Source organism: Schistocerca americana, chromosome 2 (genome assembly GCF_021461395.2).
Source record: "Schistocerca americana isolate TAMUIC-IGC-003095 chromosome 2, iqSchAmer2.1, whole genome shotgun sequence".
In the NCBI taxonomy this organism is placed as follows: Eukaryota; Metazoa; Arthropoda; class Insecta; order Orthoptera; family Acrididae; genus Schistocerca; species Schistocerca americana.
The window spans coordinates 368,574,634-368,591,522 of NC_060120.1; the positions used below are offsets into that span (position 1 = coordinate 368,574,634).

General features: G+C 41.1%; 2 non-coding genes across 2 annotated transcripts; one reads left to right on the forward strand and one right to left on the reverse strand.

Annotated features, from left to right (window-relative positions):
- Nucleotides 1–10,094: 10,094 nt before the first annotated feature.
- Nucleotides 10,095–10,167, reverse strand: Trnam-cau. The gene has a single exon. It is a non-coding gene; the product is annotated as a tRNA-Met (tRNA).
- A 1,345-nt stretch (nucleotides 10,168–11,512) lies between these two features.
- On the forward strand, nucleotides 11,513–11,585 carry Trnav-aac. The gene has a single exon. It is a non-coding gene; the product is annotated as a tRNA-Val (tRNA).
- The last annotated feature ends 5,304 nt before the right edge of the window (nucleotides 11,586–16,889 follow it).

Genomic DNA, 16,889 nt, shown 5'->3' on the forward strand with positions numbered 1-16,889 from the left:
CTGCTTTCACCGTCGATAGCCATATCGTTTACACTATGAGGCCTCTTTATAGGCACGCGAAAATTTGTCCAATTTGATTATCTTCATGGCGTGCGGCGTGCATAGCGAAAACAGGTAGCAAGCAGGTATTCAACCAACATCAAATATGGCGGTGCGTTAATCAACCTATGCTGTTTACAGGGTGAAAAGTATTTAAACCGACAAACTCTGGGAGGTTGTAGGGGACATCAAAACAAATATTTTTCCGTAATGTCATTTTTTCCTATGAGGATTATTTAAACCGGTGGAGGCCGTATCACGCTCTTCAGTTGTTAGAGGCCGTATTACGATCTTCAGTTGTTAGAGGGCGTATCACGCTCTTCAGTTGCAGGCAACTGCTGTCCACCAGTGTAGTAGTGCATAGTCTCTGTTTACTAATGGAGCGATACACCTGGAGTGAGTTCACTGATATGGTTGGTGCGTAATACGTAGCGCACCAAAACGGACGAGCTGCACAGCGGGTTTATCAACAACAATATCCTAATTGCCGTATCCCGCATCATAAGACCTTTGCTGGTGTGTACCAACGTCTGCGTGAGACCGGGTCATTTAGCAGATTACCTGGACAGGAGCCGAAACAAGGCCCCGGGAGTAGACAACATTCCATTAGAACTACTGACGGCCTTGGGAGAGCCAGCCCTGACAAAACTCTACCATCTGGTGAGCAAGATGTATGAGACAGGCGAAATGCCCACAGACTTAAAGAAGAATATAATAATTCCAATCCCAAAGAAAGCAGGTGTTGACAGATGTGAAAATTACCGAACTATCAGTTTAATAAGTCACAGCGGCAAAATACTAACACGAATTCTTTACAGACGAATGGAAAAACTGGTAGAAGCCGACATCGGGGAGAATCAGTTTGGATTCCGTAGAAATGTTGGAACACGTGAGGCAATACTGACCTTACGACTTATCTTAGAAGAAAGATTAATGAAAGGAAAACCTACGTTTCTAGCATTTGTAGACTTAGAGAAAGCTTTTGACAATGTTGACTGGAATACTCTCTTCCAAATTCTAAAGGTGGCAAGGGTAAAATACAGGGAGCGAAAGGCTATTTACAATTTGTACAGAAACCAGATGGCAGTTATAAGAGTCGAGGGACATGAAAGGGAAGCAGTGGTTGGGAAGGGAGTGAGACAGGGTTGTAGCCTCTCCCAAATGTTATTCAATCTGTATATTGAGCAAGCCGTAAAGGAAACAAAAGAAAAATTCGGAGTAAGTATTAAAATCCATGGAGAAGAAATAAAAACTCTGAGGTTCGCCGATGACATTGTAATTCTGTCAGAGACAGCAAAGGACTTGGAAGAGCAGTTGAACGGAATGGACACTGTCGTGAATGGAGGATATAAGATGAACATCAACAAAAGCAAAACGAGGATAATGGAATGTAGTAGAATTAAGTCAGGTGATGCTGAGGGAATTAGATTAGGAAATGAGACACTTAAAGTAGTAAAGGAGTTTTGCTATTAGGGGAGCAAAATAACCGATGATGGTCGAAGAAGAGAGGATATAAAATGTAGACTGGCAATGGCAAGGAAAGTGCTTCTGAAGAAGAGAAATTTGTTAACATCGAGTATAGATTTAAGTGTGACGAAGTCGTTTCTGAAGGTATTTGTTTGGAGTGTAGCCATGTATGGAAGTGAAACGAGGACGATAAATAGTTTAGACAAGAAGAGAACAGAATCTTTCGAAATGTGGTGCTACAGAAGAATGCTGAAGATTAGATGGGTGGATCACATGAGGAGGTATTGAATAGGATTGGGGAGAAGAGGAGTTTGTGGCACAACTTGACGAGAAGAAGGGACCGGTTGGTAGGACATGTTCTGAGGCATCAAGGAATCACAAGTTTAGCATTGGAGGGCAGTGTGGAGGGTAAAAATCGTAGAGGGAGACCAAGAGATGAATACACTAAGCAGATTCAGAAGGATGTAGGTTGCAGTAGGTACAGGGAGATGATGAAACTTGCACAGGATAGGGGAGCATGGAGAGCTGCATCAAACCAGTCTCAGGACTGAAGACCACAACAACAACAACAACAACAACAACAACAACCTGGACAGGGACGCCGTCGCATGGTACGAACGCTGCATTTTGAAGAAGCTGTCTTGCAGCATGTGGAGCGGGATCCTTCAATCAGCACTCGTGCAAATGCACGTAACATGGGGACGAATCAGACGAATGTAGGAACAGTCATTAGAGAGCAGTTACGTCCATTTCACTTACAGCGTGTCCACAACCTGGAACCAGTTGATTATCCACCCAGAGCACAGTTTTCGCAGTGGTACCTGGAACAGTGTGGAATGCATCCTACATTTCCATCCTCTGTAAGGTATATCGATGAAGCAACGTTCGGGCGTGATGGAGTCTTCAACATGCACAATTCGCATGTTTGGAGTGAGGATAGCCCACATGCCACAGTTACTAGCGCTCATCAAGTGCGGTTCTTCGTTAATGTGTGGGTCGGTGTTCTTGGGGACTGTTTAATTGGGCCGTATCTGTTACCTAGGCCATTAAGTGGCAGGCACTATTACAATTTTCTCGCCAGAGCATTGCCAGAATTGTTGGAAGACGTCCCGCTCCCTACAAGACAACGCATGTGGTTCCAACATGACGGGGCGCCGGCACATTTCAGCCGTCGTGTGCGCCGATTCCTGGACCGACGGTTCCCAGAAACGTGGATTGGCAGAGGTGGTCCTGTACCATGGCCTGCTCGATCTCCAGATATGCCCCTCTGGACTTTTTTGTGTGGGGAGAGATGCGCAACCTTGTTTGCGCAACTCCTGTTGCATCAGAAGAGAATCTGGTTGCCCGGATAGTAGCAGCAGCAGGAACAATTCAGGGTACTCCTGGGGATTTTGCCCCTGTCAGACAGAACATGATCCGACGGTGTAACCTTTGTTTACGTGTCAATGGAGGCATTTTTGAAAATGTACTGTAATTGAAATTGGGTTGTGTTAATGTGTTGTCTCTTGGTCATAAAAAATGGAAAAGTATTTTTCGATTTAATTTGCAGCCAGAGAAATCTTCCTCTACTGGTTTAAATACTCCTCACAGGAAAAAATGACATTAGGGAAAACTATTTGTTTCGATGTCCCCCTACAACCTCCCAGAGTTTGTCGGTTTAAATACTTTTCACCCTGTGTATATGTTGTTTGTAGATTGACTGCTGCGGGGGAGGGGACTTGAGAAAGGGACTTTTCTTGTTTATCTTCCACTGCTGACAACTCACAAACATACGTGTTACTTACCGGTTAGCTACTATGGTAAAAATTACATACGTAAATAACATTATGCAGATGGTCGCCTTCATAAATAACATGGATTGGTGAATGCACATTATGCAGATGGTCGCCTTCATATGTGTAAGCCTCCTTACTAGTAGCAAGGAAGACAACGTGAACGTAATGCTGTTGCAATGTAATGTAGTTAGGAGAGGTTTGTGATCGTGTTGCGTAATGCATTTTAAAATAAATTGGATTATTACCGTTATTGGATGTACGAAGTGGGTTTGCGATCGCGATCAATGAAAATTCAAAAGCACCCCACCTTCTCTTATATCAGAGAGTAACTTTGCTGTACAGGAGATAACAGGACCGTTTTGAAGTGAGCGGCAGCAGTATCGAGGGAGTCATAGTCACTGCTTCCTTAATTATATCTCATGTATATGACAGTATCCAACAATAACTGCTGAGTGCTTTTAAACATCCACACTTATGAGCAAACCAGCTGCGTATTTATCTGCTGTCACTCGTGCTTCTGCTGCCTGGGGTATGCAACGGCTCCTTTTGAATAAGAATTGATCGATGAAGACGTAGGGTAGAGCCGCGCACGCATGCTTTCATACCCCGCAGCTAATTCGTTGCAAACAAGAACCGGTAGCTATGACGCTGGAGTCAGATAATCTGTGCACTGGCGAGAATTAAGATTTAATACAATACATAGAATTACAAAATAAAAACTACTGAATGATTTAATAACAAGGGTTCCAGTCTAACGTCTGTAATCGTGACAGAGAATTATGTTGAACAAAGTTTTGAAGGACGTATCAAGTAAATGGACAGTGCTCTTACGATATTCAGTTAAAATACAAACAGGAAATATCCCTATCAAATACAGTAAAGTTACATAGAGAGCATTTTGAGAAAACTAAGTCCACTTTGTACCCGCAATACACGAAACATTTAGCTGCTCAAAACAGTTCAGAATTCAACTGTTGATTCAGAAGTTGACACACACTGTATTAACAATAGTTACACACTCCGTCTATCCTCAGTTCCATAATACAAGCGGAAAATGTAGGTCCTGCTCTGGAGCACATTCAGACCTCTCGAAATATAATTTCTCGCGAGAAATGTATGGTAGTGGTCATTCACTGCCCAGAATCTGTCATTGACTCCATCAAAAACCACACGGTACCACAGGCAGGTCTGCCTTCTTCTAGAACGAAAATCCGAGTGTCCCCTTCAAGATCTGAGAAGTGTCGTCGAAAGCGGCTGTGCACTGCACAGAATCTATCACCTATACGTCCAAATCTCACACGTTGCCACAAGGAGGTCTGTATTCTTCCTGCACAAACGAAAAAGTGCCCAGGATCGCTCCCTTGACCTCATCACTCGGAAAAGCCCCAGTCTCAGTTGACTCACGTAGTGTTGTGCTGCTGTCTGTTTTTCCATTGGCTGAAGGCCGTCCGCACCAGAAATAACATTCTTACGTTGTACAGAAATGATTTGATTCAACTTAACCACTTTCTCGCACTATACTAATATATTAAACAATATTGAAACGAAAGAAGTGTTTTATACATTCACTCACACTCCTACCATGTACAATTACTAAAAAAAGATTTGTTCATAAATAAATAAACTAGTATTCTTGTGTAAGTACACACACGTCAGATAACGAATTATCGTTAAATTATGTTTAAACAATTGTTTATGTCTTCTTGACAGAATCGTCTTTTGACTCTTTTCAGTTGTGGTGTTCACTAACACATGAGATCGACCACTTCTAAAACAGCACTTTTTTAGTAGCACTTTGAGTCCCATTTGAATGCTGTTACTGGCCAAACAGCAAATTTTTCATTAAGTAAATACACAAGTATGACAAAATGCGAGGTATTCATGCTGTATTCATTTGTTGTGTAACTGTGGCGTAAACGATGTTGTGTCAACCGTTTGCATAATGAAATAGATGTAAAGGACGCAGTAAATCAATAAAGAAAATAGATGCAGATATGTAGCTGTCGGGGATGATAGCTATAGTGCAGTGCCATCATCTGAAATAGCCTTGGTTCCAGTTGATTGAAGCGATTAAAAGTTGTTGGTTCAGAGGTTCATTGTGAAAATGTTTATTCACTGTGAAATATTAACTTCTGTAGTTTTGAAGAAATTATTGTTGTCACGGGATGCATCTCATTGTTCTGAGATCGCAGATGTATTGTTCTGGATCACAGATGGATTCAGATTTGCTTTAATACCTTACAGTAACGTATTATAGATTCTCAGCTGTAAAAAACCATCTTTCAGATCGTCTGACACTGCACACGCTCTGATCTCCTGCCCAAAGGCCATGTTAGTAACAGCAGTCCAAATTCCCAGCTTTGGGATTCACCCATTTCCGATGAAACATCAGCCCACTGACTAGTAAGTCATGAAGGTGTGACGTCGCTGAATAAGAGATCTTTTATTTGTTTATATAGCGACGTGACTCAGCTTTCCTCAGTCGTGTCAAGTAATCTTAGTGCGACAGTCAGTATACGAGGCTGTTCCTGTTTTCACTGTCCAGAAACATTCCAAATTTGCTGCGGCTGTGACCTAAATTTCGCGTGCGTTGTTCTGTAACACTCAAGTTTCAATGAATTAGCATGTAAATTCCGAATCGTCCGCAACAGCGGTGGTCAACCTGGTTTGCGCCGCCTCTAGTCGGCGTTCCAGCTTTCATGGTGGCGGTAGCCCATAGAAGTTTTAAAAAAATCATTAGATTTAAAAAAATTGAAGTATTTGAGAATTATTATTATTATTATTATTATTATTATTATTATTAGTCGTAAAGCTCCCAACATGGAAGACGCTAAGTAAAGATGGTTCACTTCTGGGGCTTCTTATTCTTCTTGTTTGCCCACCAGGTCTTCATTCTTTGCGAGAATTCAGCTTTTCTTTCTTCGCTCCATTTTGTTCCAGTTCTCGGCGCTTTTGTCTCTGGTTTGACCTCCCATTTGTCAACTTTAAGTTTGAAATTGTTTCTTTTGTTCATGTCTTCAGTAGTAATGTTGGCTAATTCCAGATCTTTCTTTACATTTTTGATCCATTCTCCTCCATTAACAAGGGATGCTACGTATCTTACTATTTTTTTTTGTAAGTCGGTGATCGGGAAGTCTCATTATGTGGCCATAGAATTTTAGACGCCTCTTCCTCATGTCTATCTCTATGTTAGAATATTCTTCAATTTTAGAATTTTTCTGTAATCTATACCCCTCTTTGGTCCATCTTGGTCCCAGAATTTTCCTAATGATTTTCCTTTCCTCTTTCTTCAGGTTTTCCATATCTGTTTTCCTTTTAAGTGTCAAGGTTTCGCTGGCATATAGCATTATTGGTTTAATTACCGACTTATAATGTTTAATTTTTGTATTTATAGATAGACATTTTTTATTGTAAATGTTTTGGACCAGCCCTAGACCCCTACGAGCTTTTAATATTCTTTCTTGTTGTGAGTATTTTTCAGAAATTATCTCTCCTAAATATTTAAAGTATGGTACCCTCTTAATTTCTCCATATTTGGTTTGTAACTTAGAAATTTCTAGATTTGTTGTTGTAAACACCGTTTTCTCAAAAGATATTTGTAGGCCAACTTTTCCTGCACACTCTTTTAAGATTTCTCTCTGTTTGACTGCTATTTCACTAGAATCTGCCATTATTGCAAGATCGTCTGCGTAGGCTAAGTGGGGGATTTGTAGGTCATCTTTTTTGGTTCTCAGTGATATTGGTTCCAGTACTTTTCTTTTTTGAGTTCTTTTTCCCATTCTGCCATGACTCTATCCAGAACTAAGTTAAATAACAGAGGTGATAATCCATCACCTTGTCTAACCCCAGTTTTTATCTCAAATGATTTTGAAAGTTTTCCCATGAATTTCACTTTGCATTTTGTATTTGTTAATGTCTACTCTATGATGTTCCGTGTCTTCTTATCCAGTCCTTGTTCTTCAAGAATTTTAAATAGTGTGCGTCTGTGAATTGAATCATATGCCTTTTTAAAGTCGACAAATACATATACTGTAGGCTTCCTTCGCATTTGTCTCATCCTTGTAATCAATTTCAAGTTTAAAATTTGTTCTGGACATGATCTGTTTGGTCTGAAACCAGCTTGGAAATCTGAGATTTTGGGTTCTAGCAGTTTTTGTGTTCTTTCAAGAAGACAAGCTGATAATATCTTGTATGTGACGGCAAGTAAGGAGATTCCTCTATAGTTGTTCACATTCGATTTATCCCCTTTTTTATGTAACGGATGTATTAGGGCACATTTCCAATCTTCTGGTATTTCTTCAGTAACCCATATGTTTTGAATAATTTTAACTAGCTCATTTCTTGAGTTAGACCCTAGACTATTATTATTATTATTATTATTATTATTATTATTATTATTACAAGGTTTAACTTCCTGTAAATCTATTTTATAAAAAGTAAAGTTACTCCCTTGTTTTATAAATCACCATTACTGTCTGAAAGGTGGGCGGTTAGAAAGTTTGTTTTACTAATACAGGTACGAAAGTGGGCGATAGGTGAAAAACGTTGACCACACCTAGTCTACAACTTCAGAATGGTCAAGTAGCAGTATGTGAGTACACGTCCCTGTGAAGACAATTCTGGATTTCACTACTTGTTCCAGATCGCACGACTGTTTTCGAAAATGTTCGGTAAGTCGCCTCAGATACTGTGTTACGTTCCCAGCTCCATGAAATTACCAGGAGCTGATCTCTTTGGTCGCCAAACACAATTGTATTGATATTCCTACAACTTTTCACGACATGGTCAGGATGTCTTCTCCATGTACACTAGGCCTGCCATTCCCCCCTCTCATCTTACATTCTTACTTATGTCCCTAAATGCACAATACTACTGGCTTATTTATCATTCACTCATTGCTGAAGATGTGTAAATATCGCTTTGTTCGGCGAATTTCAAATCCGTTGTTACATTTACGTCAAGAAACGGTTTATTTGACAATAATTAGGGGTGATTACTTTATTTCTTGGACAGTTTAAATCGCTGTTATAGAAAAAGGAAACTGCGGCAGTAAAAAGAACCAGGGGTACTCGCGCATGGATCTGTGCCCACTACTATGCAGGTGCAAGCTGATTACTGCAGTCATATTGTCTTTAAAATCGACCATTACTGTTTTATTCAGCTTCAGAAATACCCACCTTCTGTCTGGTTGAATATCCTGAAGTGCAGTGCAGAACTAGAATCGCCGACAGTTGATGAAATTTAATACTTGATTGTGTGAGGCGTATAAATTGCATTGAAAGAGATAGCTGAAACTAGTTTCACGTTGCGGAGACGGTTTGCATTGCCGTGCCTGTCGCGATCCCTTAACATAACTGACAAAGCGGATGTCACAAAATAGGGAAGATTGGTAATGTCACTAAATGAAGTGGTCCATCATATACATCTCAAAATGTTATGAGATGTTGTGGGGTCAGTTCGTCCTATAACGTTACTGCAGCCGTTAAGACGACCAACGTTTTATGTAGTACTGGAAACAGCAAGGAACAATAAAGTGATTCTCTTACAGCATTTCACTGATTAGGTTGGCTCAAATGGCTCTGAGCACCACGGGACTTAACTGCTGTGGTCATCAGTCCCCTAGAACTTAGCACTACTTAAACCTAACTAACCTAAGGACATCACACACATCCATGCCCGAGGCAGGATTCGAGCCTGCGACCGTAGTGGTCGCGCGGTTCCAGACTGTAGCGCCTAGAACCGCTCGGCCACTCCGGCCGGCACTGATGAGGTGTCGGAAGCTTTTTCAAAGACTCCTAAATAGGACTAAATTTGCTTAGTATATACAGTTGAACCTACGCCAACAGGTATTTTCACTCAGATAGGAACCACATGCACAACGTGTATATAAATGGCAATATTTGACGGTGTGTTTTATTTTTGCACTTTATAGTTCGGTTTTAGATTATAAGATGTGCTAAGGCATTCGAAACCACTAGAGACTGGCATAAGTATCGTAATACTTAGCGGAACAAATTGGACATCATATCCTTTAGAGTCGTCAGCCGAAAATATTGTAATTTAATTTCATGTATGGTTAGAATTATTAGGAGATAAATTCACGATTCCTTCGTGTGTTGATGGAGAATGTAAATGTTTTGTAATCGCCGTCTTACTAATACTCTAAGGAAATGTTTTTGCTACAACAAACATACACATATGTGTAGTCAGTATTGGATATAAAATGCCGGGTAATGGCCTTCTCCAGATTTTTCCATGTATAAAAGTCTTGAGCTGCAGGCATCCTGCATGTTTTCTAGTACAATCCATCCACATTCCATTATGTCATTTCTTGGCCGAGTCTCCTACACACCTCTAATTAATTTTCATTAGAGTATTCAACTCCTCTGTGTTTTAAGAACCCTGAGTAGTTTACGATTGACACTTTAGCAGTACATTTTTTAATCATCACCAAATTCGGTAACGGCCATTGAAGCCCACGTTAAGTAATAATTTTGCGTTTATTGGAAACTTTCGTTGCAGCCCAGGGTCCTATTCTTTCTTTGACAGCCAGTATTTTTTATTCCGTCGATCATCCGTTTCGTATCTGTTCGCAATACGATACTTCTGTTGGGTAAAGCCTTACCATTAGGGAAATATCAAATAAAAGAAACAGTCCTCAATTTGCAGTTTACAAACGGTTGCTCTTTCTTCTTCATCATAATTCTGAAGCTCCTTTGAGCTACGTATAGGGGATTTCCGTTAAAAATTTGATAGACAAGTAAGACGAAGGGCAAGTGCAGGCAAAATATGTAAATGAAAAAAAAAAAGAAATGCCCCGGGTGAGGATCGAACTCACGACCTTAAGATTATGAGACTTACGCGCTGCCTACTGCGCTACCGAGGCGATGCGCAAGATAGGTATCGCAAGTGCATTTGTACGACACAGTGCGCAATCCGTCAACATGCTAGAGATTTTTTCCAGTTTGTTGGTAAAGCAGTGATATCAAAACTCTTAGTATGTTCATTTCACTAAATTAATAGTATAATAATACAAAATATGTCATACTCTGATAGCATGAAGAGGTGACATACGTACACTGTATAATGAACATGTACTGTGGGGATACACCATTGTGAAATCGCACGGTTGATTATTCCAAAACACGAAAAACAGCTACGTTTCTTTACTTTGCAGTATTCGACGTAAGACTTGCAATGCCGAGCATCGTACAGACTGTCAATATAGTTACAGTGCAGTATTCTGATATTTGTCTTGTTTCTTTACTACCAGTGCGTTGGAATCTACAAATTATTAGGAGCTGAAATAGAAGTTAGGAAAGTTAGCAACACAGAAAGATCTAGATTTACGGTCTCTTGCAGAGTCCACGTGCTGCCAGCGTACTATATTTTCGTTTTTCTTTCGCTATTGCTTACGTATTAGCAGCAATATCTAGTAATTCCACACTGCTATATAGCAGCTGTTTAATGACAGTACGTACGGCCTCTTATAACGTTACTGAATTACAGTTACAATATGTAACAATATTTAACAATATGTACAGTTACAATATGCTACATGTAGCAATTGCTATATTTTCTGAATCCTAATGCTACGACAAACCGTGGTGTTTGAAAGAAGTAACTGCAGTATATTGGAGTAACATTAACACATGAAAATGTCGGTGATAAACATAGCATCGTTTGGATGGAGGCTACTAGGCTACCTCAATTGTTTATAGACGACAGGCGGATAGTATTATAGCAACATCAGAATTTTTGCACTTGATTCCGATAAAACAGTCTGAGGGAGAGATTAGGAATTAGTGCTTAATGTAGAGAAAAATACACTGGCGCAATTCAGAAAATGGCTATATCGTTAATAAAAATATGTGGTGGAACAGTGACTCGGAAATATCAAAAATGGTTCAAATGGCTCTGAGCACTATGGGACTTAACATCTATGGTCATCAGTCCCCTAGAACTTCGAACTACTTAAACCTAACTAACCTAAGGACAGCACACAACACCCAGCCATCACGAGGCAGTCGGAAATATCCTGATCCCCATACGACAGTATGTTTATATCTATGCATAATATCTTCACTGACACTCTGCTGTCGTTTTGGACACGTGCAACAGCGCGCTATCAGTAGCTCGGGGATCATTGCGAAGGACAAGCTGTTACATAACATTCAAGTACAAGATAGGAGCTCTATTAGTTTAAAGACTGCCGAAAGTAGATACTGGCTGTTTCCGTGGTGTAGTGGTTATCACATCCGCCTAACACGCGGAAGGTCCCCGGTTCGATCCCGGGCGGAAACATTAATTTTTCTGTACTCGTTTAGCCATACCGAGAGATACAAATGGAACTTTTTTCCATTATGAATGAGGATCACTGTGACAGTGATTAATTAGGGTTTCTTGAAATTACTACAACCAATCGCCTTTTGTGTTATTCTTCAATTTTTATTATACCATTACCTGTTTCGAACCGTCAAGCGCCGCCCAGTTAGAGGCGCAATGTCACGGATCTCGCGACCCCTCCCGCCGGAGGTTCGTGTCCTCCCTCGGGCATGGGTGTGTGTGTCGTTCTTAGCATACGTTAGTTTAAGTAGTGTGTAAGTCTAGGGACCGATGACCTCAACAGTTTGGTCCCTTAGGATTTCACAAGCATTTTGAACCGCCTAGCGATTCATCATCGGATGGTCCATATTTGTTGATTGTCTGCAGCAGTGTGGGAGAGTTATTAATATCCGTTGATTGGTTGTTGGTTGAATGTTTTCCAGTGACGTTGATTTTACTGCACTTCACAAACTTAGCCACAGGTAACACGTTCCCCCTTTCCTAAAGAGCGCGGAAGCGCTAAGTGTGTGAAGCGCAGTAAAATTAACGTCGCTGGAAAACATTTATCATTTTTTCCAGACTACTGTGTGTGCACCAACAACCAACCGACACTAATAACTCTACACGACTCCCACACTGCTGCGGACAATCAGTATTTACCATCTGATAATGAATCGCAAGCGGGTTCGAAACAGGTAATTGGATAATAAAAATTGAAAAACAAAACAAAAGACGATTGGTTGCAATAATTTCAGGAAACCTTTAAGACTTAAATGAATATTGGAACGCACTTCCGATACTGCTGAAACATAAAATCTTCCACCTACTTTACATCGAACTGGCGAGAGCAAAAATCTCGAGCCCATCGGTAAGATTTTTTCGACAGTAGCTCTTCTTAAGTTTATTTTAAATTATATGCTCTTTTATTTCCTAAAATTTCTCTTTTCATTTAAATCAAATCGCCGTTACAAAGCTGGCGACAGAGAAACCTGTCAATGAAAAACTGTAATTAATATTGAATGTTATTTTTTATTTCGTAAGGGATTAAAATGAAAAATTTGTTAATTTATTACGAATTCACAGACAGTACCTATCAAAGCCTTTTAGAGAGCTTTTGGTAATTTGGGTTCCATGTGAAGTCACTAAGCTATAACCGACCGAGGTGGCGCAGTGGCTAGCACACTGGACTCGTATTCGGAGGACGACGGTTCAGTCCCGCGTCCGGCCGTCCTGATTTAGGTTTTCCGTGATTTCTCTAAATCGCTCCAGGCAAATGTAGGGATGGTTCCTAGGTTACGGCCGACTTCCTTCCCCGTCCTTAATCCGAAGAGACCGATGACCTCGCTGTCTGGTCTCCACAACCCAATCCAACCCAATCCTGACCACTGACGATCGTCACGATGGCGAAACGGAGATAAGCCGTAACGACACACAAAGTTTTGTTCATGCTTCTAAGCAGAATAGTAGTATTGCCATATGTCCATTCAGGTGAAATTTCGACTGGAGATTAAGAGATTAAACGTATTGTCATCACTGAAAAGCAAATGAAACTTTTTTTTTATAGTATGATTTGCACTGTTATTGTTTATATACTGGGCTGTACCAAAACCAAACAGAAACAACGATGGAGTACAAGTCACAAACAGTACTCAGACTGTTGGGAGAACGGGTGTCAAAACTTACAAACAACCATTATGCAATGGTAAAATGTACTGTAACACAACGTCCAAAAAATATAAATAGTTTCAACGCTAGGAAGAGCTTCATTCTAAAAATTAGCTGTGCTTTATGCACCCCTCGTTAGAGATACACGTATGGTCCTGCAGGTGACATGTCGTTTGCGTCCATTGTGCAGAGGAGCAAGTCATTGCGGTAGAACCCAACCGCCTCATTTAATTGATCGGTATACAGTCTCTCTCGGTACCTGTACTGGTAGTACATGTTCAGCACAAGGAAGGTGAAGTTGCCAGTGTTTATCTCAGCTAACACCATGCATTTGTTGCTTATGTGCGCCACTTTGACTGCTCTGAAAGATCGATTTAGCACAACGGTTGCTGCCATAGGGTTCTCTCCCTCAGCCAAGATCTGAGCTGTAGTAGGCATATATAGGATCTTTCCATCTCTAGAGTAGAGCTCTTGCAGACATAGAATGTCTAGAGACTCCTCCTCTGCACGGCATCGTACCTCGTGCATCACTGCTTGCATTCGCGTGCAGTTCAGCTGTCCTATTTTAACTGATGCGAACATTCTGAGTTTTCACGGTCCGGTCGAGAACAGGTGAGGCAGCAGCCGTTAAGGAGCCAATGACGAGAGGTCTTGTCTCCCACAGTCTGGATTTTGCGCTTTGTGAGAATCTTGTAGTACTCACACTCTTTGCCTGGCGTTACACATGTTCGGTTTCACTTTTTGCACGGGATGCAGACCACTCGGTCCCCTGCCTTTCTGCAATCTTTCCTGCACGTACTGCACAATCAGGACTGTTGATATTTTTAAAAATATCGGGAATCCGATAGATTGGTATTTAAAAAGTATCATTATCGGGTACGATATAAAAAAGTGTCGATATATCGACCAAAAAATTATCGACCTACTGCCCTATTAAAATATAGGTCGAACAATGTAAATACGCTGCCGGCTTTAGAGCTGTGAATTTAAGCACTGATTTATTGGATATTCTATACATCAAAAAGCGAGCAGCTTATCTTCCTTAGAGCAAGAATTAAAAGGAAAACGATGCACGTTCACGCTTGGCAATAACCGCTTTGCTAACAATGGTAACTGGATGTGTCACAGTAAAAGGCATCAGATGGGTCCGGCGTCACTTATCGGATTTGTCCGGAACACTTCATGCCTAATTCCCTATTTTCATTTCTGCCAACGCCAGATCCAGCAGTCGTAGTGTCAAAATTGCGTGGTGAAGTTAAACGTTGCAGTTCCTGTTTCTGTTGATAATGCCGAGCGCCTATTACGTCGTTTCCATTCACACGTCTCCGTCCACCGCGAACACCAGTCCTGTCGTTCAGATGTTTGTTCATAATTTTCAGCACCAGTTTTTGAAGAATGTCGATGTGAAGAAATAGCATACTAGTTTAAAAATATCGACATATCGATATTATATCAACAGCCTACTGTCAGTTTCAGTAGTGGCTAAGGGGCAGTAATTACTGTTAACATAATTCTGATTATGAATGAAAATAGAATATTCGATAAAAATGTAGCTACTCTTAGTTGTAAACTAACGGAACCAGAATACTATGTCTTAACGACGTAAAGAACATGAACACTGTTCAAGAACACAGTGATGATATCGTGTCTTTTTTTATCACATGTGGTTTAATGAAAAATTGGTCAACAACTGCCCTCAGTACACTAGCATTTCCGTGGGCTGTGATAGACGTGCTCTTGGACTGTTTGGTACTCTCACGTACTATTGGCAGAATTGTTTACACTAGTGGCGAATTTTCACTGATAGGTGAATAAATATCTGAGAGTCATGGGAGAGCACGTGTCGCAAGCGTTTACACACAGGAAGGTGAAAGAGTCTGTGAGAGATGAGAACCAACTCTCCGCGAGATGTTTCAGCCATGATTCTGTGCCCGAAGGAAAAGGTTGCGATCAAAGAGTGTCAACGATCGTGCTCAAGTTTCATAACAGAGTATATTAGGCGGAAGGATGATTTTGGAGTATTTCATTGCAGAGGCTGTGATCGAAGATCCACAACTATATTGAAATTTTATGTGGATGACAGCGATGGAGATTAAAGAAATACTCCTCATAATTAGACCCGAAATTGCCAAGCAAGACATTAATAGTGTTAAAGTCAGACTACTTCTCACACTGACATTTCTAGCATCTTCTTTTCTTGCCGGCCTTTGTCCTGCTTCAACGCGAGGTCGGCCGTGTTATGGCGAATTTGGCAGTGTTAGTTGCAGAGGATGGCCGGATGCCCTTCCTGCCGCCACCCGAACCCTCTGGGACGGAATTAGTGTACCCCAGCTGTCTGCGTCCAGTGTAAGCCATGGAATAGTGCGAACGTTTTGAAATGTTTGCGAGCCATGAAACTGAGGCAGAACGTGGGGACCAGCCTAGTATTCACCTAGCGGGATGCGGAAAACCGCCTAAAAATCACAGCCAAGCTGTCCGGCATACCGGTCCTCTTCGGCGATCCTCCGGCCGGATTCAGTCCGAGGCCGGCGCGCCTCCCCGAGTCCAGGAAGCAGCGCATTAGTGCTCTCGGTTACCCTGGCGGGCCTGAGATTTCTAGCATCAGGCACGTTTATTCATCTTGATACGCATAGTCGATCAAAAGCCAATTAGTGCAGAGATCTGATAAATGAAAAACGGTTGATTTCTTCGCCCAGCCACGGCTAAAAAATATGGCTCAAACCAGGCTGTTTCGTGAGTATTTTCATTTAGTATATGCATGAGCACGGCAAATTGTATTAACAAGACATGGTAGCTAAAAACTGTGAAATATGGCTAAATCGTGGATGCACGAAGGCCGCTCAGCACTCACTGGCTACTCTCAGCCGTTCCAATACAGGTAAAATTTTTCTTGTTTGAGAGCTATGGCGAGCAGCTATCGAGGGACGGAGGTGGCCGTCTACACGAAGGGTCGAAGTACGCAGAGCGCAACTATCTTGAAGTGCGTTTACATGTGAGAGGTTTTTACTCTCAAGAGCGGCGGATACATTGTCAAGAGCAAACCTCGCAGAGGCCTGTGAGAGTTCTCGCTGAAAGTAGAGGCGGAGCTCTCGGACAGGTGGAATGTTGCGTTATTCTCGCTAGTGCAAACGTTTTCCCGCGCCATCGGTGAGTACACTAATCATTTCACGAAAATTTGAATTTTCGTAGGGTAGAGTATGGTCCAGTCCAATAAAAAGTGGACCCACGAGATTGTGTGCAAACTCACAGAAGCATATAAACGGAATCTAATCCTCTGGGACATCTAGAACCCAGACTTTTAAAATAGAGTTAAAGAAATCTAGTGACTGACTTCAGATGTGAGGCCTCTTAAATGTGTCGGAAACTATAAAATTTACGAAATCACGTAAAATATATTTCACAAACAATTTTACATTGTTCATCAACAATACAAGGTTAACAGTAAATCGGTAGCTACATATACAGGGTGTCCGAGTAGACTTTCCCTGATTACATAAATTGATAACTCAGGTTAGAAATAAGATACAAATATGAAACTGGTGTTTAATTGTTTACAAACTATCAAAGTTTTTTTCACACATCAGTAAACTTCCACATGAGCACCCTTGGTGGCACGTA